Here is a 24,281-nt window from a genome sequence, read left to right on the forward strand (position 1 = left end):
TTTGGTCCAAAATCTTTAGTCAAGACCAGTTTTAGAAAGAAAACCATTAAAAAAATAATGGTTTCAGCAAGGTTGCAAGCCTCCTAGTTTTACTCAGTGCCAAATCCATTCTATTTAGTGGAAAACCAGACTAAAATAGAGCAGAATCTGACCCTACATGTATAAGAACCAGTTTCTAACTCCTTTTACTTATTTTGAATAGTACCTTGAACCACAAATAGCCCTATGACTTCAGTGGGATTACTATTGTAAGAAGCTATTCGAGGTGACTAAGGGGAATCACAATCTGTCCTGATAGCAATATATCCAGTGTCAGGTTTCCCATTCTACCCAACTTCAGACCCATCTGACCTCACTTATACTGGTTTTGTTCTGGTGTGAGATCAAAATTCAGCCAGTTTTCTATATAATACCTGTAAATTAGTCTGTAGAGAGATTAATCGCTATAAATGCTCAGTGAGAGAATATTTAAATGTGCGTGGCAATTAATCAGTGAAGAAATCTCAATTATTGCTCCAATCACTTTCTTTTTCCATTTTGTGCAGTGCTGTTTACAGTAAACCTCTGCTTGCTTTGCTACCAATTAAAATGTTAAATGTGTTATTCACTTGAGATAACGAGGGAGCACAACGGTGAGTTACTACGTAGTTAACACTGTTTCCAGATGAATTATCACAGTTCACGTGAAATACCACAATGGATATTATTAAAGGTGCAACGGCAACTCAATACAATGCTGTTCTCCTCTTTATAAAATGCCAGACATGAGAAAGAAAGGGTTAACTTTTGTCATCTTTGCACAGTATCTCTATCCATTCATCATCATACCAGCCAAGCATAACCTTCCCTAAAATACATTTCTATTGACCAATAGGCTCACCTTGGCATGAGCTAGAGGTAGTCATAGTTTGGAGGCAACCACCCCAGTGGAAGGGCATGATTTCATTTGAGTAAGTGCTTTGATTATCCTGTCTGCAGACACTTAGCAGAAACCATTCCCAAATCCACTACACAAATAATGAATGTAAGACTATCTATCAATTATTTGTACAGTACCAACACTGAGCTACTATGGACATTTTACACATATATGTGAGGACAAGGCTCCCAAAAATTTTATAGTCTAGATTTATCAACAGTTACAAATCTAGGTCTAGCCCTACCCTTTTCCAACTAGGAAATAATAGCCCATGACACATGCGTTGAGTTTTCAAAAGTGATTAGTGATTGTGGGTACCTCAGTTCTTGGGTGTCCAACTCATGACACCTTAAAGAAGCCTGATTTCCAGAAAGCAAGTACCTTCTGAAATATACATTCTGAATATCTCTTCCCTTTATTTTGCCTCCAGCTGGGCACCCTCAACTGAGGCACCTACAATTACTAGTCACTTTTGAAAATCTTGCCCATGAATCTTAACGAACAAAAATATTCTAATTCAGACAAGCCAAAGGCCAGTTTGAACCTCAAAATCAGACTCTCTCTTCAAACTAAAGATAAAAACATTGGCTAAAATGTTGAAAAACAAGCTTTTATCTCTGAACAGATATTTCTGTGCAACATATTTCCTGTCCCAAAGAAAGAGCTTTATCTGGTAGGCTTCTATCTCCTAGTGATCAACCTACAGGCCAGCTAAGAGACCTACAGTAATTCAAATGGGAAGAAATGCACCTCCTGAGAGATTCCACCTTCTGGGAGAGTGGCTGTCTAGCAGGAATAGACCTTAAGTGTTGTACCACTCACTAACAGTTTGCCCATGTCATGAGGAATACTGTACCTACATATCAGGATAAAACAATTTACCAGCCTTCTCTTTTCAGTTTATCATCTGCTGCCTGATGCTCCTGAGGGGATTTCTTCATTGCAGAATTAACTCAGGTGATCAGCACCAAGGTTAGCCTAGGCCAGGTGTGAGCAGCCACACTGCAAAACCATACCCAACTACATGTGTTCTCACTGGTGCTGCACTCACCTACTGGTGACCCTAGGACTTCTGGCGAAGGGCCCAGGATTCTTTGTGCTGCAGTAAGCTGAGCTGCTTTATGATTCTTTACCAATGAATAAGGCTAAGATTTTGTTATGGATATTTTTAGGAAAAGTCACGGACAGGTCACAGGCAATAAAGAAAATTCACGGAAGCCTGTGACCTGTCCATGACTTTTACTAAAAATATCCATGATAAAATGGGAAGCTGTGGGGTGGCTGGGAGCTCCAGGTCCCCACCTCCCTGGTGGGGAGCTGCAGGGTCCCCATGCCCCCTGCCCTGCAGTGGCTGCGGGGAGCTGCTGGGGTCCCCCTGCCCTCCTGTGGTGTGGGCGGGAAGCTGCCAAGGGTCCCCCGCCCTCCTGTCGCAGCAGCCAGGGAGCTGCCAGGGGTCCCCCTGCCCTCCCGTGGTGGAGGCTGGGGAACTGCGGGGTACTCCCCATGCCTGCAGCGACTGGGTGCTGGGGGAACCTCTGCTGCTTATGTCGGCTGAGAGCTTTGGGGCTCGCTACCTCAGGCAGTGGGGGTATGATACAGCTCCCTGCCACTGCGGGAGGCAGCAGAACCCTGCAGCTGCCAGGGCTGAAGTTACGGAGGTCTTTGGAAGTCATGGATTCTGTGACTTCCATGACCTCTGTGATAAAACCATAGCCTTACCAATGAATTGTGGAAGTGTTTGTTTGTTTTTCTGGGCACAACGGGGAAATTGTGGGAAAGCACTGTAGGACTATCAGCACTTGAGTGGTTTAGCCCCTATCCTCACTGCAAAGTCAGTAGGTTACCAGCCTGAGTAACTATGGAACCTGTATTTTAGCTGGCAATCCAAAGCAGGCCAGCTAGCTTTGGCTGAAAGTACCACTAAATTTGGGAGAGAGGGTTGTGTGTGTGGATAGAGGTGGGTATGGTGCAACACCCATGAAAGAGCCTGGATTAACTGCGCAATGAAGCCATACCTTTGGATTTAGGAATTTTCAGGGTAACAGCAATCTTCAGTCCAGAGGTATTACACACTTTGAAAATACACTAATTTTATAATGGAAAGAAATGTTCGGTACACTGGGAGATGGACCTAATAATCCGCATCCAGGAGAACCAAGGTATTGTTATTAACATACAGAAATTCCACCTGTAATCCACATATGACATTTTCTGATTCATATTGTCTCCTTCAGAGAGAAGGTTATACTTTGATGTATATATCATGACTGCTGGAAAAGTGTAAGATTATTTTACCAAGATAAACTTCCAAGATCTCTTCATACAGTTTAAGGGTACAGGGTCAGAGTTCAATAGAGCTATGCCAATTTTTGCTAACCAAGGATTTGGCCCAGAATCATATATTTTGGAAACGTGAAACTGATTATATTTGTCTTTTTAAAAAATGTATATGAACATAGCAACTGTGATAAGTGTCAGATTGACAATTCTAGAGATTGAAGTCTTCCTGTTTATCCTCAGAACAGGTACAATTCAAACATTCCCACCACTCCACATACCTCAGTACCAACAGGGCAAGCATCCCTGGGGCAATAGGATAGTTCAGTCTCCATAGCTCATTCATTCTTTGGCCTCCTCTACTGAGATTGTCAACAAGAGTGCTAATTATGGGGATTTTTTTGTGATAGGATCATGAGCCTACTAGAGACTAGAATAAAATCGCCAAAGATTATATATTGGTCACATTTTAAAAGTTTCTTCCATCTAGAAAAATTCAGCCAGTTTGAGAGCTATCCTTCATACCTGAAATGGAGAACACAGCTGGAACTGGTAATATCTCTGAAAATTGGGGGGAAAATGTTTTAAGTGCTGTCACTAGGATAGGACATCAAAAAGCCATCAGATAGGAAAAACTTTCAGTCAGTGCAGACGTTGACTAGAATTAAACAGGTGACCTAGAGGTGAAAGTCTCTCTATCTCATTGTGAATCCTTTGAGTCACTCAATCCCCCTGGAATCGGTTTTCTAACTGAAATTTTATCTTCCAATTTATCATACACACTAGTCTGCTATAGTACAGTAGGGTTGCTTTTGCAGCTTGTGCTGGTGACACTGAAGTTTATGGGTTGGCTTTGCATGTGGTTTCTCTAAGACAAATGAACACAGAAGCATTTCAAACTTAAGTATTATGAAGAATTGCATGAGCCTTTGCAAAACAGACATGAGGTGGAAAAAAGAAAGCATTCAAAATCGTAGAGCTTATTACTACAAATATTCAATATAATGAAGAATATTCATTACACACCAAACAGTGCTGTTATATTCCTAGGTCTGCATCAATCAAAAACCCTTTCACTGATTCTGTGTCCTTTTTCTGTCCTTCCAAACACTTCAGACTGGGATCACCACAGAACTCCACCTCTGCAAAGCATTAACAAATTTTCCATTATGATTAAAAGCAGGTCATTAAAATGGTTTCATTAACACACCCTCCTCCTTCCCTCCAATGGTGTTCAGCAGGCTGATGTTGAGGATTTAAATACTGACAAGGAAAAATCATTCTGGAATTCTCTTCTGAGCGGACATATCAAACAGCTGTCTTCAATACTAGTGATTAGGGAAACAGAAGACTGCATTGGCACCTGTGTTTATGCATCATGAAATTACACACTTTCTGTTTCACCTGCAATATGCTCCACAGCAACTCTATGAGCACAGATCAGCCAGATAAAGCTCAACACACCCAGGCATTTGAGTAGACTGGTCAGTAGTTTGCTAGCACGAGGGTACACACTGTGCACACACACTGGATTAGGAGACTATTTGGATAAGCAAGCTGCATTTTTGCAGAGAGAAAGAGAAGAGTCTTAGCCTGGGTCATGTGCTAATATGAGTGAATTAATTAAATCAGAGAAAGTCTAGTGCCAGACACTAAAACACCTAGCTAAATTGAATGCTATGGGAATGAAAAGGAAGCAAACACGGCACTACTCCATGCCTGCTGCCCCTACGTCTAATTTTTTTCTGATTGGCTCTGGAAAGTTACATCAAAACAAAAAATCCAATTTCGAGAAAGTCAGTCAGGAACTACTGACAAAAAAGGATCCTGAATCCGATCTCCCTTACACCAGACTTTCAGCAGTGTAACTCGTTTTGCCAGATTCTGACCCGGCTTAAAACCCCCTACTGCTGCTCCTGGGGCATTTAGGAGTAGTGGTAGGTGTGCAGCAGCCCCAAGGGCCGCCTCTGAGTTGCTCTGCAGCCTGGAGCATCTCCATCTACATTCCTAATCTGTCCCAGCAAGTCCCCTGGCTTGTGAGGTGACCAATTTAGAGTCTAGAATAGCTCTATGCATCGCCTGCCTTGGAGAAATTATCCCAGCGGCATTGAAGAGTTTGGTTCAGGCAGGCAGACTCCTACGCAGTGTATCCCAGAGAGAGAATGAAACAAATCTGCACAGCTACTGAACTTTCACCCTGTCCGCAACACAATTTTGCCATCTACCTTTAAGCTTTCTTCACACAAAGCATTCTCCCCCTGCTTGTCAAACCAAACATCTAGAAACCCGCCTTACAAGACCACTTCTAAGAGCCAAGCAAGTAAGGATTGGGGGATTAAAGCAAACAAACCTACTAATGTACTCAAAATAATACAAGGAATTCAATAAACCATAAAATACAGAATATGGCATTAAAGATGTTTCAGTAATGACAGATGTCAAGATGAAACAGATGAGAAAAGTTTAAAAGATTTGCATCTCAATATCTTATCAGGTTAATTTTACATGGATAACTGGATGCATTTAAAGAGAAAAGGGTTGGTTGCAATGACATAAAATGAGAGGCCACAAGATTACCGTGTTAATGTGTTAAGGAGAATGGGTTATGTTTATATCATTTCCCTATTCCATAACAACTGTGATTCATCTGATGCCATTTTCTGTTCTTGTTAAAATCTTTCCTCGTAAAAATACTCTGAACAGTTAATAGACTTATAACCAATCCAAAGGCTGTAACCTTTCCAGCATTTCATATTTGGACTGTCTGTCCATTTTTATCATGGTTATAAGGGCCATGCTGTAGGGAGAAAGTGAGCAGTCAGTAAATTACACCAAAGAACACTGAAAAGGTCAAAGGATTACACTTTGTTGTTTGCTTTTATGGAATATATGAGGCATTTAAACTGTGAAACTAAATTATTTGGACAAAGATGATAACAGATAAAAAGTAGGAAAGCATGAATGGGTTGTTGAGACAATGACTGATGAGAGTAGTGAGAGGGATCTGTTGCAGTGTTCTGATCCTCAGAAGACTGATCCTGCAAGATGATGTTGCATGAGCATTCTTAGCTCCTCCACAGAAGTCAAAAGGGATTTGAAGACAGTTGGTATTAGAGCTTGTCAGGATTTTTTGATGAAGTATTTTCTCTCTGGAAAATGCCAGTTTCTCAAACCCGAAACTTTTCTCAGGAACACCTGGGTTTAAACATGGATTTCTGTTGGGAAAGTGTCTCAGGTCCAGGATGGAATTTCGGGTCAAAATTAGAGATACCCATCCTGATATATCCAGTAGCCTAGTGATTACAGAAACAGACGTGCATGTGTCAGACCCAGAGATCAAGTCTCTACTTGGCCTAATTCAAAGGCTTTATCAGAAAGAGACATCTTTCTTAGGAAGCCACTGAAGATAGCAGTCCAAATCCAAAGGAGCTGTGTAATGTGATGCAATTCTCAGATAAGTGAATGTGAGTAGGTCTGAAAGAGTGCCAGTTGGTAAAACTTGTTTCGGCAAAAGGAAGACGTGTACAATAAACTAATCATGCGTTCTTCATAACCACCAAGTCTGGATCTTTCGGACCGATTCTCATTTCTCTTGCATCAGCATCAATCAGGAGTATATTTATGAAAGTCAATGAAGTATGAAACCAGTGAACGATAAGAGTCAGGTCTTGACTCTCCATAGTAAGCAAAATGTGATTGGTCAATGGGCTGTACCAATTAAAGTTTTTGAAGACTGAATTTAGTGCTTGTGAAAGATACCACATAGGCGATCCTAATGACAGAAGACCTGTGTTTTTCCCTAGAATAGATGTAACACAGGCAGCATCCTCTCTGCCTCCCTGCCAATCCTGTTCCAGAGAGATTGCCAAAAGGCATTAATTCTCCATGAATCTTCAACCTTTTCTAGCTCTGCTGTGGCAGCCAACAAAAATAACGGCTAGTGTTTGTTACAGTGTTGGCTTTGTAATCTCAGTCTAGTTCCTGATGGTCCTATAACAATTTTAGGTCACTATCACCCAGACAGAAATACCTCATTGCCAAACCCCTGAGCAATTCAGTCTTCTGACAAATTTTATCTTTACATCAGTTTGGCAAAAATTGACCATTTTAATGGCACAGTTTTTGCCCACTTCTTTCTAGAGCAGAGGTGGGCAAACTATGGCCCGTGGGACCCTCCTGCCCAGCCCCTGAGCTCCTGGCCCGGGAGGCTCGCCCCCGGTCCCTCCCCTGCTGTTCCCCTCCCCCGTAGCCACGCAGCCATGTGGGCAGCGGGGCTGCGAGCTCCTTCCGCTCTGAGTGGCATGGTAAGGGGGTGGCAGCAGCGCTCGCACGCATGCAGCAGTGAGGGGGTTGGGTAGGTAGGGGGTCTCGGGGGCTAGTCAGGGAGCAGGGGGCGGTTAGGGTTGGGGGGTCCTGGGGGCACTCAGGGGACAGGGAGCAGGGGACAGTTGAATGGGGTGGAGGTTCTGGGGCAGTCAGGAGTCGGGGAACAAGGGGTTGGATAGGGCATGGGAGTCCTGGAGGGCCTGTCAGGGGGCGGGGGTGTGGATAGGTCAGGGAAGTCAGGGCACAAGGAGCAGAGGGGGTTGGATAGAGGGTGGGATACCTGGGGGGGTGGTTTGGAGCAGGGGTTCCCAGGAGAGAGCAGTCAGGAAACAAGGAGCAGGGGGGGTTGGATAGGTCAGGAGTTCTGAGGGGGACAGTCAGGGGAAGGGAAGTGGGAGGGGGCGAATAGGGGGCAGGGGCTGGGCTGTTTGGGGGCACAGCCTTCCCTACCCGGCCCTCCAAGTTTCGCACCCCAATGTGGCCCTCAGGCCAAAAAGTTTGCCCACCCATGTTCTAGAGACACAAAAAGAAACATGTCGCTATGCACATTTTTTATGACAAAAATTTAGTGAATCCAAGCAAGGTTTTGCTAGATGAAGTGCCATCTTAGAATCATAGAATATCAGAGTTAGAAGGGACCTCAGGAGGTCATCTAGTCCAACCCCCTGCTCAGAGAAGGACCAATCCCCAATATTTGCCCCAGATCCCTAAATGGCCCCCTCAAGGATTGAAGTCACAACCCTTTGAGGCCAATGCTCAAACCACTGAGCTATCCCTCCCCCCATATGACCTGTAAGAGCACAACTTGATTTGGTTTTATCAATAGCAGAGCCCAGGAGAGTGAATGATTATTTACTGGTGAATTCTAACTCATGGACATGAGAAATTATAACCCAGTCTTAATTTATTCATAGTTTTTGAACATCTGATTTCATTCTATGAAGCATGCTGGGAAGTTATAAAATATTATGTGGCCTAAAGGAAAATTTTCAAGATAAAAGTCATATCTTGAAAAATCTTTTCCTCTGTTAACTAATAACACTATAAGGGACAAACCTCACATTGCCTGCTTAGACAAAGTAACAATCCGCTGATTTAAATGAGAATTTTCCATTTTCATGAATAAGGACAGCACAATTTGTTCCTAAATTACTCGAACAATTCTATGACCACGGAGGATGTCATGGTCACCTGCATTTTGCACAGCTGTTACTTTGTCATTTTGACCCTCACAATAGACTAGACTGGAACTTTACAGTAAGTGGCCTCAGGAAATTGTTCCACCCACGGAGCACGCTGTGATGGGTTCAGTCACAGAGACCCCCTTGGGACTGTCACCTGATGTGTTGAGACTACCTCTAAGCCCATTTTCTCTGCCAGTTTGGGCCTCTAGAACCCTGCCTTGTTGAGACAGACATGCGAGTCTGCTCCAACACAGACCAAGGGTCTGAACCACGCGCCCCAAAGCTGCACACTTAACTGAAAACAGCTTAACAAGTGTTCCTGTCTCCAGCACCCAGACACCCAGCTCCCAATGGGATCCAAACCACAAATAAATCCATTTTACTCTGTATAAAGCTTATACAGGGTAAACTCATAAATTGTCCGCCTTCTGTGACACCAATAGAGAAATATGCACAGCTGTTTACTCCCCCAGGTATTAATTACTTACTCTGGGTTAATTAATAAGCAACAGTGATTTTATCAAGCACAAAAACTAGGATTTAAGTGGTTCCAAGTAATAACAGACAAAACAAAGTAAATCACCAAGCAAAATAAAACAAAGCACACAAGTCTAAGCCTAATACATTAAGAAATTGATTACAGATTAAATCTCACCCTCAGAGATGTTCCAATAAGCTTCTTTCACAGACTGGACTCCTTCCTAATCTGGGCCCAATCCTTTCTTGTTAGCTCCAGCTCAGGTGGTAACTAGGGGATTTTGCATGACTGGAAACTCCTTTGTTCTGTTCCACCCCCTTATATAGCTTTGGCACAAGGTGGGAATCTTTTGTCTCTCTGAGTCCTCACCCCTCCTTCTAAATGGAAAAGCACCAGGTTTAAGATGGATTCCAGTACCAGGTGACATGGTCACATTCCTGTGAGACCCCAAGCCTTCATTCTTCCTGGCCTGACTCACAGGAAGGCTTACAAGTAAACAGCCATTTACAACAAATTTTCTTAGTTGATGGGAGCCATCAAGATTCCAAACCTACATTAATGGTCCACACGTTGCATAATTACAATAGGACCTCAGAGTTATATTTCATATTTCTAGTTTCAGATACAAGAATGATACATTTATACAACTAGGATGACCACACTCAGTAAATTACAAGCTTTGTAATGATACCCTACAAGATACCTTCTGCATGAAGCATATTCCAGTTACATTATATTCATATTCATTAGCATATTTTCATAAAATCATATGGAATGCAACATCACACATGCATCTAACATGTGATTCTGAGTCATAATCCCCAAACTCTGAGGAAGATGATAGCTGCTTTGCCCCTTTTTGTGGAGAAATTTATTCTCCACTGTGTACCTAGCCAGCAAGTAAGAAGAGGCAGAACAAGGGCTTCTCCCACTTCCTGCCCACTTCCCATCTACTTGCTCACAGTGCAGAGGGTTGAGTGAATAGCCCCTATTGAAACCCCATAGCTAAAGTCACAATTTGAGAAGGGCTCAGAAGGGGAGAAAGGTCTGGGTAATCTCATCCAGTGGCACCAGAGAAAGAACTCAGCTTCTCCAGCTTCAAAGGACAAGCCCCTACCACTTTTGGGCTGCTACACCTTACAGCCTGTAACACACAGTTGAATAGTTCTCATTCCAACCCCTAGACGGCACTGGACACTTTATTACAGGCCAGATTCTGCCATCCTTACTCACATTTCATAGTAATTTATTCCACAAGTACATTCATTCATTTCAGTGGGACCACTTGAGGGGTAAATTATCACTCAGTTGCCCCATTCTCCATTATTTCCAATATGTGCTCAGTCATAGCCAACAGTGGCAGCCACAGGGAGTCATCTGTGACTCCTTGATTCCTGACTATTTGGCCCTAGCAGAAGTTAAAGCAGAAGAGGTCTAATCTTGCTTTTGCCAAGCTTATACCACCAAGGGATCAGTCAGAGTAGAACCTGGCTCCACCTCCCACACCTCTGACACTCATTGGTGGTAGGAATATAGCTAGCTAGCATAGGAGGCAGCTAACTGATCTTCTCCAGCTATACACCAGCAGGGATTCCCTCTAAACAGTGAAAATTCTCCAGCGGCATTCTTCAGCTGCTTTAAAAATTTACTTTGTGCTTCTTATGCAGTGTAAATTGAATTTAGTTGACTGGAAAATCTGGCCCCATGTGAACAAGAGTGGCACAACCTGGTTCGTCCTTATTAAAGATGAAAAAATATTAAAAATTGATGGGTGTGATTTTGGAGACATGTTGAACACAGTTGTTTGTATCAATTTTTGTAATATATGCTTAGATGATAGAATGACAGGGACAATCAATGAAAATAGGGAAAAATTCTTTTCACATTCGTCCAACTTCAGTTTAGCTTATGGTCAAGAAAATTGCAGTGAAGAAATTAAGGGGTAGATTGTGTCTTGGACTATGCACACACAGACAAGAGAGGGAAGGGGGCCAGGAAGAACACCCCACTCCCTCACAGGAGTAAATGTAGCCATTCACCTGTATTCTCCCTCCCCAGAGCAGCTGAGGCAGGACTGAGGCAGGGTAAGGAGTTAACTCTACCCACTTACTCAGTGGCCCAAACCATAAAAATGATCAAATGCAGGTTGGGGAAGGTAGTAATTTACAGCTGGCATCACTACCAACCCAGATTAAGCAGGGGGAGACTTGCATCTCAGGTGTCTCTTTGAGTCACATTTTCTCTTGGACCTATTTTTAGAAAGATACTGTTTTAGTCTGTGCTTAAAGTCTGTGCCCTAAGTTTTGCAACAAACTCAACACCACCACAATCAAAAAATGTTTTTGCATAAACACACACAAAATCACAGGAAAAAATACAATATTTTAGAAGTAAATACAGGAAGATTAGAAAATAGAGTTGTTCATCTTTGTGGTTCAGGAGAGGATGGGATAATCTTATGATGGAAAAGCTCATGAATGATCTGAGATGCAGATTTGGTCTCTATATGATAGTCTTACAAGTCTAGATACCATTTCTAGAATATGAAAAAGATAAGAGAAAGAGACATCTGGAATGTAAAGAAGTTTTATTTTATTATAAAATATTGATATGTTTAGCCACTCTTCAAGCAATATATGGAATTAATAAGAATTGTTCAGTTTCTGCTCCTGTATCAGCTTTTATTTTTTAAAAAATCATACCTCTGCAATATAGTTTGCAGCAATTATTATTCCCTTGTAACTGCTTGAAGTCTGCAACATTAAAACAAAAACAGAAACCCAACAGTACCCGGGTCAGTGCCTCCAAAGCACCACCTCATGGCCTGGAGATACCTTGCAGTATCCCTGCCACAGTTTCCTTCTCTTTAGGGTTTCTTGGGAATTTCACAAAGGTTTCCTGCCAGCCAACAATGCTCCTATTTGGGCTGGTTTATTATAATAAACAGTTCCAAAATAAAGTCCTTCAAGTTCAAAATTCAGTTATTTATCCTTCATCAAGCCCTGCTCAGACTCTTGAAAGTCTTTCAAGCCTCTCCCATGTCCTCCTGCCCAGAGCACTTTGCTGCTTTAGCAGGCCACTCCTAGCCCTACCTAGTTGGAGTCTGTGACGGGTTGGGTCACAGAAACCCCCTTGGGACTGCCACCTGATGTGCTGAGACTACCTCTGAGCCTGTTTTCCCTGGCTGCTTGGGACTTCAGTACCGTGCCTTGGTGAGCCAGACACACTAGCCTGCTGCAAACACAGATCCAGGTCTGGACCATATCCCCCAAAAGGTGCAGGCTAAACTGAAAATGGCTTAGAAAGTACTCCTGTCTCTAGCACCCAGATACCCAGTTCCCAATGGGGTCCAAACCCCAAATAAATCTGTTTTACTCTGTATAAAGCTTATACAGGGTAAACTCATAAATTGTTCACCCTCTATAACACTGATAGAGAGATATGCACAGCTGTTTGCTCCCCTAGGAATTAAATTACTTGCTCTGGGTTAATTAATAAGTAAAAAGTGATTTTATTAATATAAAAAGTAGGATTTAAGTGGTTCCAAATAATAACAGAACAAAGTAAGTTGCCAAGCAAAATAAAACAAAAACACACAAGTCTAAGCCTAATAGAGTAGGAAATTAAATGCAGGTAAATCTCACCCTCAGAGATGTTCCAATAAGCTTCTTTCAAGACAAGACTCCTTCCTAGTCTGGGTCCAGCAATCACTCGCACCCCCATAGTTACTGTCCTTTGTTTCAGTTTCTTTCAGGCATCTCTCTTGGGTGGAGAGGCTATCTTCTGAGCCAGCTAAAGACAAAATGAATGGGTTTCCAGGGCCTTTTATATTCTCTCTTTTGTGGGAGGAAACCCCTTTGTTCTCCTATGCAAAATCACAGTAACAAGATGGAGTCTGTAGCCACCTGGGCAAGTCACATGTCTATGAACAATTCAGCTTTTTGCAGGCTGACACCATTGTTTACATGTTAGTTTGAATGTTCCCAGGAAAGCTCAGATGTGGACTAGCGTCTCCCAAAGTCCATTGCTAGTTAAGCACTCCCAATTACTTGAATAACCCCTTCACACTATGTTGACCAAATCTGCCTTATGTGCTTCCTACAGCAAACACTTTAAATACAAGCATAGAGCCAACGCTCATAACTTCAGATATAAAAATGATACATGCATATAAATAGGATGAATATATTCGGTAGATCATAACCTTTCCAAAGATATGTTACATGGCATATCTAGTATAAAACATATTCCAGTTATATCATATTTACACTCATAAGCATATTTCTATAAAGCATTATGGGGTGCCCTTTACCAAACCACATTACCAATCAATCTTTTAGGTGAGATGTGGGCACTTGCCCAGAGAACCCAAGAAGTGACTCAGATCCACCTACTTTTGATACAAATCTGAAACGCACAATAGTTTCAAAAGCAAATGTACACTCCAATGTATTTATAACATTTATCTATTAATCAAATTAAAAGGTTTGAGAGGCTGGAGTAGAGGAAGAAGGGAATCATCATGTCTTACATGATGCAATAATTCCTCTGAATTTAGGATGGAATCCTGGCCCAATCAACATCAAGGTCAAAACTCCCATCAACAGGGCCAGGATGTTACCCTTAGAAACCAAAATACTGCTGATTGCGTTCACTGGGCTTTTGTACAGCAATAAAAATGATTAAGGCTCTGGCTTATGTGGAGAAAGGTTAACAAAACTGTACATCATTGTTTTAAACAATTACGAGAGGAGGACGGGATGGGAGAGCATAACTATCTACACATATTTGAGAGAGGTATACAAACATCAAAGACAATGAGGAATTGATTAGGGTTCGTACACTGAGATTAAACAGAAAAAAAAGGGGGGGGGGAAGACACTGAGTAGTTGGAGAAAACTACCTATAGTGAAATCCAGTATAGACTATGGTATCATCTTCCAAGGAAATTGGTCAAATGCTTGTGATACTAAAAACGAGACAGGATAAGGGACAATTAAATATACTATCGGGAACAATGTTACAGTGACAGGGTGGATGACAGAGCCTGATAGGATTTTTCCATTTCTTTCTTCTATGATTCTCTTTTTCTACGTTGTAGTGGCTGATCTATATTACAGTGAGAGCTTAGCTTTGGAAAAATATAAATAACAGCCCCTCCCTTTCCCTCCAGCAGTCAGCTGCTGCCAGTGCCTTACTTCAACTTCTCTGTGAGAGCACTGGCTGTCACAGACTGACTTCCATTCTTGCCATCTGCCAGAAACTTAATAAAAATGTAAATTTTAAAACGCTCATGAAACTCCTAGTTAGAGGCTGATAACTCTTCCTTGTTTATGTCATCCTACTGATCCCTTTCACAAGTCTGCACTCAGTTATTTCAAATGACACAAAACAGACATGTAGACTATATGGCAGACTACCATTAACAATAACACTAAGGTAATGGAGAGAGAGGGGACAGAGGTAAACAAAGATTAAGTTTTTATTTATTTTAAATTTCAAAGGTCACTCACCCACTGATGTTTGAGGGACATTTGTATGTCTTGTGGTGGTGGGCATATTAGCATGAGATAATGCAGTCTCTCTTTAGTGTGGAAGCAGTGGCTGCCAGTCTGATGTGACTGTTTTCCAAGGTGATTTTTCAGGGGTAGAACTACACCCTACAACACACGATCAGGAAAACAACAACATACACAAATCTACATGGAGCATAATGGTAATCTTCTGTTTCTTAGGAAGGTGGAAAGGGAAAAGTGTGCTATCAGCATGAAAGTCAAAAACTCCTTGGACTTGATCACACTAGCTGTTGAAGCCACTCGCCCGTAACTGACCAGATGATCAGGACCCCAAGTTCTTATCCCAGCTCTGACAAACTAAATGTGTTACCTAGGGCAAGTCACTTATTTTTCCCTGCCTCAGTTTCCTTTCCTGTAATGTGAGGATAATAATACATCTCATATAGGGTGGTTTAAGGATTAGTTCATTTTTGTCAGTGGCTTTGATGAAATATGCTCTGCAAATGCTGTTACTACATCATAGATTCCAAGGCCAGAAGTGACTTTTTGTGATCATCTATACTGACCTCCGGTATAACACAGGCCATAGAACTTCTACAAAATAAGGTATTGTTATTCTTATCTAGCCACCATTTGACTTCCCCACTGTCTTTTTTCCCAGCTATAGGTATGATTCTGGAAAGGGTAGGGGACAATTTCCTGGTGCAAGTGCTGGAGGAACCAACTAGGGGCAGAACTCTTCTTGACCCTGCTCACAAACCGGGAAGAATTAGTGGGGGAAGCAAAAGTGGATGGGAACCTGGGAGGCAGTGACCACGAGATGGTTGAGTACAGGATCCTGACACAGGGAAGAAAGGAGAGCAGCAGAATACGGACCCTGGACTTCAGAAAAGCAGACTTTGACTCCCTCAGGGAACTGATGGGTAGGATCCCCTGGGAGAATAACGAGGGGGAAAGGAGTCCAGGAGAGCTGGCTGTATTTTAAAGAATCTTTATTGAGGTTACAGGGACAAACCACCCCAATACGCAGAAAGAATAGTAAATATGGCAGGCGACCAGCTTAGCTTAACAGTGAAATCCTTGCTTATCTTAAACACAAAAAAGAAGCTTACAAGAAGTGGAAGATTGGACAAATGACCAGGGAAGAGTATGAAAATATTGCTCGAGGATGCAGGAGTGAAATCAGGAAGGCCAAATCACACCTAGAGTTGCAGCTAGCAAGAGATGTTAAGAGTAACAAGAAGGGTTTCTTCAGGTATGTTAGCAACAAGAAGAAAGTCAAGGAAAGTGTGGGCCCCTTACTGAATGATGGAGGCAACCTAGTGATAGAGGATGTGGAAAAAGCTAATGTACTCGATGCTTTTTTTGCCTCTATCTTCACGAACAAGGTCAGCTCCCAGACTACTGCAGGGAGCAACATAGCATGGGGAGGAGGCAACCAGTCCTCTGTGGAGAAAGAAGTGGTTTGGGACTATTTAGAAAAGCTGGATGTGCACAAGTCCATGGGGCCGGATGTGTTGCATCCAAGAGTGCTAAAGGAGTTGGTGGATGTGATTGCAGAGCCATTGGCCATTATCTTTGAAAACTCATGGCAAACCGGGGAAGTCCCAGATGACTGGAAAAAGGCTAAAGTAGTGCCCATCTTTAAAAAAGGGAAGGAGGAGGATCCTGGGAACTACAGACCAGTCAGCCTCACCTCAGTCCCTGGAAAAATCATGGAGCAGGTCCTCAAGGAATCAATTCTGAAGCACTTAGAGGAGAGGAAAGTGATCAGGAACAGTCAGCATGGATTCACCAAGGGCAAGTCATGCCTGACTAATCTAATTGCCTTCTATGACAAGATAACTGGCTCTGTGGATGAGGGGAAAGCGGTGGACGTGTTGTTCCTTGACTTTAGCAAAGCTTTTGACACGGTCTCCCACAGTATTCTTGCCAGCAAGTTAAAGAAGTATGGGCTGGATGAATGGACTATAAGGTGGATAGAAAGTTGCTAGATTGTCAGGCTCAACGGGTAGTGATCAATAGCTCCATGTCTAGTTGGCAGCCGGTATCAAGTGGAGTGCCCCAAGGGTCAATCCTCGGGCCGGTTTTGTTCAATATCTTCATAAATGATCTGGAGGATGGTGTGGATTGCACCCTCAGCAAGTTTGCAGATGACACTAAACTGGGCGGAGAGGTAGATACACTGGAGGGTAGGGATACAATTCAGAGGGACCTAGACAAATTAGAGGATTGGGCCAAAAGAAATCTGATGAGGTTCAACAAGGACAAGTGCAGAGTCCTGCACTTAGGACGGAAGAACCCCATGCACCGCTACAGACTAGGGACCGAATGGCTTGGCAGCAGCTCTGCAGAAAAGGACCTCGGGGTTACAGTGGACGAGAAGCTGGATATGAGTCAACACTGTGCCCTTGTTGCCAAGAAGGCCAATGGCATTTTGGGATGTATACGTAGGGACATTGCCAGAAGATCGAGGGACGTGATTGTTCCCCTCTATTCAACATTGGTGAGGCCTCATCTGGAGTACTGTGTCCAGTTTGGGGCCCCACACTACAAGAAGGATGTGGAAAAATTGGAAAATGTCCAGCGGAGGGCAACAAAAATGATTAGGGGACTGGATCACGTGACTTATGAGGAGAGGAGAGGAACTGGGATTGTTTAGTCTGTGGAAGAGAAGAATGAGGGGGGATTTGATAGCTGCTTTCAACTACCTGAAAGGGGGTTCCAAAGCGGATGGATCTAGATTGTTCTCAGTGGTAGCTGATGACAGAACAAGGAGTAATGGTCTCAAGTTGCAGTGGGGGAGTTTAGGTTGGATATTAGGAAAAACTTTTTCACTAGGAGGGTGGTGAAACACTGGAATGTGTTACCTAGGGAGGTGGTGGAATCTCCTTCCTTAGATATTTTTAAGGTCAGGCTTGACAAAGCCCTGGCTGGGATGATTTAGTTGGGGACTGGTCCTGCTTTGAGCAGGGGGTTGGACTAGATGACCTCCTGAGGTCCCTTCCAACCCTGATATTCTACTATGATTCTGCCTCCAGATTTCATACAAAGTAGACAGCAGGCCAAACTCAACCCTAATTTATACCTATGCCATTCCACTGAAGTAAATGAGGTTGCATGGATGTAACTGGGAACAGAAATTGACCCAATACATAGTGTACATAAAGACTCTTCTAGATTTTCCACTCAAGGAAAATTTCACATACAAATAATATGGCACAATAAAGAGCACTTGCTCATCATTATTTTAAATGGTTGGTTATAGGATCTCTCAGTAACAAAAGATACAACCAAATGGTTAGATTATGACTTGGACAACACAGCCATGCAAGGGAGCAAGAATCCTCCCGTGTCCCATATGTAGGCAACTTAGACCTTGAGTCTGAGCACACAAAAATAAGCAGAGCTACTTGCCTGCTTACTCCCCTCCCAAAGCAGGTGGGTGGAGCATGGGGCAGGACCTTGGCTCCACACTATTCACTGGCCAGAGTAGCTGAGCCAGTAGGGGACAGAGAGACTGTAGTAACTTACTAGTAGTATGGACCAGCTGTAAAATTCCTTTTCCTCCCCTCTCCCCCCCCACACACGCAAGAGAGCAAGGAGGAAGCTAGGGAGGAATTGTGACCCAAAGGTGTTTCTGAGTCACAATGCTTCCCATGGCTACCCCTGGAGCAGTGCAGCTTATGCACTATACCTTGCCGAGGGCTGTGCCTAAAGTCAGAATCTAGCCCACAAATTTTCAGTACTGGCTGGTTAAAGCTGGGTTTTTTTGTGACGATGGAGAAGAAACACAATTCACTTGATTAAAGACTGGTAAATGGAACTGAGGAAATTGTTTCCCATAAACATCATGATGTTAGATACACAACCAATAAAAACATGACAGAATTTGAGCTTTGGGTGAACTTAGTTTAATATAAGAGAACTGTAAGGATTCTTGAGTGGAATGACAAGGAGAATGGCTAGACTGAGACTTTCCATGGTGTTCTATTGTTGTTTTTCCTTGTCCAGTCCATTTTGCATTTTCCTTTGCTTGTGCAGTTTTAGGACATAGTTATGAAACATCTTGGAACAGAATGATTCCGAACATTCAAAACGGTGACTTAAGGGAGTTAGTGATTTAAGCTGATCTTTTAATATGTCATAATTTATAAATGTTCCACAGATATGAAATTTAGGACTTCTAGCACCAGAGTAATAGGGGGAATTGGAAGGCTCGGAGTATTGGTAATTGAAATTTTAGCCTTTCACCTCTGGATCATGGTTTCAAATTCACACCAGGATGATAGTGAATGAAAGTGATTACCATCATCTGGCTGCTCGGGGACCTATAGGAAACACTATAAGTTGGTAGTGGACAGGTGTCTGGGTAATTAAAATACTCTGCACAAGCACAGTTGGCACGCTACAATTTTTTTTAACTCATCTAAACCTCCAGTTTATAAATGGAAAGTATTCAGAAGTAATGAGATTTCAGATGTAAGAACTGGAAAGATACAGTACTCTTAGTAAATCCATAAACAACATACCCCGGTTTGTAAAGCACTTTGAGATCCCCAGACAAATGGTATTGTACATTGCCAAGGCAAAGTATTATAGTCCAGATCAATACAAATATGTTCAGAGCAGTATTTGATAAAACCTACACTGATGTGGGCCATATTAGGCGAGTTCAGTGTCAAGATTACAGCAAATATTATGAACTAGACTCCACAGATACTGTAAGATATTCCAGAATAATAGGAGGTGTCTCACTAGAGTAAAGTTGCAGGAACAGTACAAAACTGGCATTATAAAGTCTAAATTTCCAGATGGGCTAGGACTAGTGACCATGAATGGGGGAGGCAACCTAATGACAAATGATGTAGAAAAAGCTGAAGTACTCAATGCTTTTTTTGCCTCAGTCTTCACAGACAAGGTCCCAGACTGCTGCACTGGGCAGCACAGTATGGGGCAGAGGCAAGCAGCCCTCAGTGGTGAAAGAACATGTTAAGGACTATTTAGAAAAGCTGGACATACACAAGTCCATGGGGCAGGATGAAACGTATCTGAGGGTGGTGAGGGAGTTGGCTGATGTGATTGCAGAGCCATTGGCCATTATCTTTGAAAACTCATGGTGATCGAGGGAAGGTCCTGGATGATTGGAAAAAGGCAATTATAGTGTCCATCTTTAAAAAAGGGAAGAAGGAGAATCCAGAGAACTACAGATTGGTCAGCCTCATCTCAGTTCCCAGAAAAATCATGGAGCAGGTCCTCAAGGAATCCATTTTGAAGCACTTAGAGGAGAGGAAGGTGGTCACGAACAGTCAGCATGGATTCACCAAGGGCAAGTCATGCCTGACCAACCTGATTGCTTTCTATGATGAGATAACTGGCTCTATGGATATGGGGAAAGTGGCAGACATGATATACCTTGACTTTAGCAAAGCTTTTGATATGGTCTCCCACAGTATTTTTGCCAGCAAGTTAAAGAAGTATGAATTGGATGAATGGACTGTAAGGTGGATAGAAAGCTGGCTAGATCGTCGGGCTCAACAGGTAGTGATCAACGGCTCAAATGTCTAGTTGGCAGCTGGCATCAAGTGGAGTGCCCCACGGGTCGGTCCTGGGGCTGGCTTTGTTCAACACTTCATTAATGATCTGGATGACGGGATGGATTGCACCCTCAGCAAGGTCGCGGATGACACTAAGCTGGGGGGAGAGGTAGATACGCTGGAGGGTAGGGATAAGATACAGAAGGACCTAGACAAATTGGAGGATTTGGCCAAAAGAAAGCTGATGAGGTTCAACAAGGACAAGTGCAGAGTCCTGACTTAGGATGGAACAATCCCATGCACCGCTACAGGCTGGGGGCCTACTGGCTAAGCAGCAGTTCTGCATAAAAGGAACTGGGGATTACAGTGGACAAGAAGCTGGATATGAGTCAACAGTGTGCCCTTGCTGCCAAGAAGGCTAACGGCATATTGGGCTGCATTAGTAGGATTGTTGCCAGCAGATAGAGGGAAGTGATTATTCCCCTCTATTTGTCACTGGTAAGGCCGCATCTGGAGTATTGCATAAAATAGTATGTACTGTTCATGGTTCTGCTGTAGCATGAGGGAAGACCCAGGTGGTGGAATTAATGCTGGACACTAGCTCAACAGTTTCAATACTACCTGAATTGATTTATTTGCAATATTTTGGACATGTGCCACATGTTGAACCAAGCTTATGTTTAGTGTGGAACTTGATGAATCACATTCCTGTACTCTTTTGATACATACTCTGTACCAGTGAAATTCGATATCATCCATGGGGTACTCCTATTGTAGGCAGATTTGTTTGCCGCACTAAACGTGCATGGATAGTCAATGGGCGTTGCTTCTGCCCCACCTGACACCACTAAAACCACAAACTCCAGCCCCTGCTCTTAACAAGGATAGTTCAGAGGAGGCCCTTGGCTGTATATTTGGATTTGTTCACAAAATTACACTTCGACCTAATATGACACCTGTGCAACAGAAGTTGTACCATCTACCATTCTCAGCCCGGGATGCTGTATCACAAGAGCTTAAAAAATTAGTACAGAATTGTATTATTGAAGACCCTGCATCATCTGAATGATGGCCTGGCGTGACAAAGCCCTGGCTGGGATGATTTAGTTGGGGTTGGTCCTGCTTTGAGCAGGGGGTTGGACTAGATGACCTCCTGAGGTCTCTTCCAACCCTAATCTTCTATGATTCTATGAATAGTTCTGTCAGTGGTGACAAAGGAAAAGGCTGGAAGTATTCATCTTTGTGTAGACTTAAGGAATCCTACTAAAGCCATTGTGACTGACAGCCATCCGCTCTCACAAACAGAAGTGTTCGTGCAACTTCATGGCACAAAGATCTTTTCTACTCTTGATCTACAGAGTGCATATCACCAAGTTATAAGACAGGAGGACAGCAGAGATCTCACAACATTTAATTCTATATGCTGAATTATTCTGCTTTACACCTTTACCATACTGACTTGTATCAGCACCCAGCACTTTCCAAAGAATGTTTTCAGTGATTCTAAAGAACCAGCCTGGAGTCCACAGTTATTTGGATGATATTATTGTATTCAGGAAGACTCCTGAGGAACATGAAAAATATCTCCTGAATCAGCAGGGCTGAAACAGAATTTGGCCAAATGCCACTTCAGAGAGGCTGACTTGTTATTTCTGGGGCATATAATTTTGCAAACTGGACTGAAATCTGACCTGAACCATGTCATGGCAGTTACAAAAGCACCACGTCAGAGAGGCTCACAGAGCTCATGTGCTCTCCTAGGTCTTATGACATGATATATCAAATTTATTCCAAACTATGCTTCAGTCATAGAACTGTTACAAACACTACTCCGGGGAACCTCAAGTTAGTTTCAAAGCAGTGAAGATTTGATTAAATAGCCCAGCACTTGCATGGTTACCCACAACTGTGATGATGGATGTCTCAGACTGTGGACTCGGGACAATTCTTACATAAATCCATGATGACAACATCAAGAAGACAGTTGCATTTCCTTTGAGAACACTTACAGAAGCTGAGAGAAAGCATTCAGCTGTTGAAAAGGAGGCATTTACTTGCATATGCGCTACAGAAAAATGGAGAACTTACCTTTGGAGCCGTACTTTCAAATTGCCTACAGATCACAGCTCTTTGATGACACTATTAACACCTAAAGGATGTAAATGAGCAGGAAGCTGAATTGCTAGATGGTCAGCGAGACTCCTGTCTTTCACATATGACACAGACTGGCTGGGAATTAAAAATGTGATGGCTGATTGCTTGTGCCACGTGCCCTTGCCTTCGTCTGACATCCAGATTCGGGACGATGAAGAAGTAGTTGCACCTACAACAGGTACTCTCACAGCCATAACAATTCAAATCTACTTGCTTAGCATGCCCAATTCAACAAAAATTGCAGGAACTGCTGATGACAAAATGGTTACAAAATTCCAAATGCCTTGATCCATCTTTGCTATCTTGCTTTAGAGCATGCAACAAACTTTCTCTACAAGATGGATGCATGATACAAGGTACTTACCAGCTGGTTGTGCCAGGTGAACTGCAGCCAAAATTCATACACCTGGCACACGACACATCATCTTTAATTCAGTAAAGCAGCACCTACGTATTGGTGTCTGAGAATGGATGCTCAAGCTGAAGCACGTACAAAAACATGCATTACTTGCCAATTACATGACAAGATGGTGGTCATGCATGTGCCCCCATTACAATCTGTTCCTCTTCTAGATGCAGTGAGGGAAAAGGTTGCCATCAGACAATGCACCAACTGATTGATGCTATGTCACCTATATCAACTACTTCAGTAAATGGCTAGAAGTGGCATTTATGTCACAAGTCACCTCTGCTACAGTGATCAAGTTCTTGTCAAGTTCTTTCCTTTAGCAAGAAAGGGAACCTGAAAGAATTAGTATTGGATGACAGAATGCAATTTGCCTCACTGGAATGTCAAACTTTTCTGGCAGAGAGGCATATTAGACATAGAAGATCATCCATGTATCACCCTCAAACAAACGGAGACACTGAACAATTCAACAGATGTTTGAAAGACCATCTGCAAACAGCTTATGTTGGCAAGAAAAGCTCGGGTGACTTTCACTACAGATTTCTTACAAGTCTATAGGGCTATGCACCAGGCCACAACACAAAGGTCATCTGCTGAATTACTGCATCGATTATAGGGACCTACATCTGATATAGCTGTGTTGCTGGATAGAAGAGAAACAGCAAATATATAAATCTATACAGAAACATTGTGGGGCCCAGGAACCAAAAATTTAATTTGGTTCATTTGTAAGAGTATGAAAACCTGGAATCTTACGAAAAGAAGAAACCAGGTTCATGTTTCCACTGAAAATTGTTGCGGGGTGGGGAGGAGGGCAGAGGAAAGGACTTTAAACTTACAAACTGTCAAATGGTCAGGTATGAAATGCTGTTTATTCATCTTGCACCTGTGCGAAGAGCAAAGCAAAGATGTTTCAGACCATCTAAGTGGGGCCGATGATTCTACTTTGCCACGGACAGTACAGGATAACTACCAGCAGGACAGTGGGGTGGGAGGAGGTATTGTTTCATATTCTCTGTGTGTATATAAAGTCTGCTGCAGTTTCCACGGTATACATCTGATGAAGTGAGCTGTAGCTCACGAAAGCTCATGCTCAAATAAATTGGTTAGTCTCTAAGGTGCCACAAGTACTCCTTTTCTTTTTGCGAATACAGACTAACACGGCTGTTCCTCTGAAACCTGACAGACCATTGGACCTGACAGACGTGCTATCAGAGTCAGACAGCTACCTGCATGGACTAAAGACTATGTTATGTAATTACTACTGAAAAAGGAGACTAGTACTCAGTTATAATTAGAAGATTAATTCAAGTTACCTAACCATTTATTCTTAGCTATTGTTTATTTATTTGCTAATTACTGAATTGGTGTTTATTAATATAGTAACAAGCTATTGCACTATTACTGTTGTTGTAAGATAGGGTTAGTTCTGAAGATGGGGGAAATGTGGTATTGATAGATCCAGTATTGCATGCTGGGAG

The 24,281-nt window shown here is 42.6% G+C and overlaps 1 protein-coding gene across 4 annotated transcripts in view; it reads right to left on the reverse strand.

Annotated features, from left to right (window-relative positions):
- Positions 1-24,281, reverse strand: part of NCKAP5 (NCK associated protein 5) — a 623,862-nt gene that overhangs the window by 550,480 nt on the left and 49,101 nt on the right. Inside the window, exon 1 of one of the 4 annotated variants that reach the window (XM_075117771.1) lies at positions 4,223-4,305. The exons of the other annotated variants lie outside the window; for them this stretch is intronic. The gene's annotated coding sequence lies outside the window, so the exon portion shown is untranslated. Of the gene's footprint in view, positions 1-4,222; positions 4,306-24,281 lie in introns of those variants that run through there. 4 annotated transcript variants of the gene reach the window in all.

Source organism: Caretta caretta, chromosome 11 (genome assembly GCF_965140235.1).
Source record: "Caretta caretta isolate rCarCar2 chromosome 11, rCarCar1.hap1, whole genome shotgun sequence".
Taxonomy (NCBI): Eukaryota; Metazoa; Chordata; order Testudines; family Cheloniidae; genus Caretta; species Caretta caretta.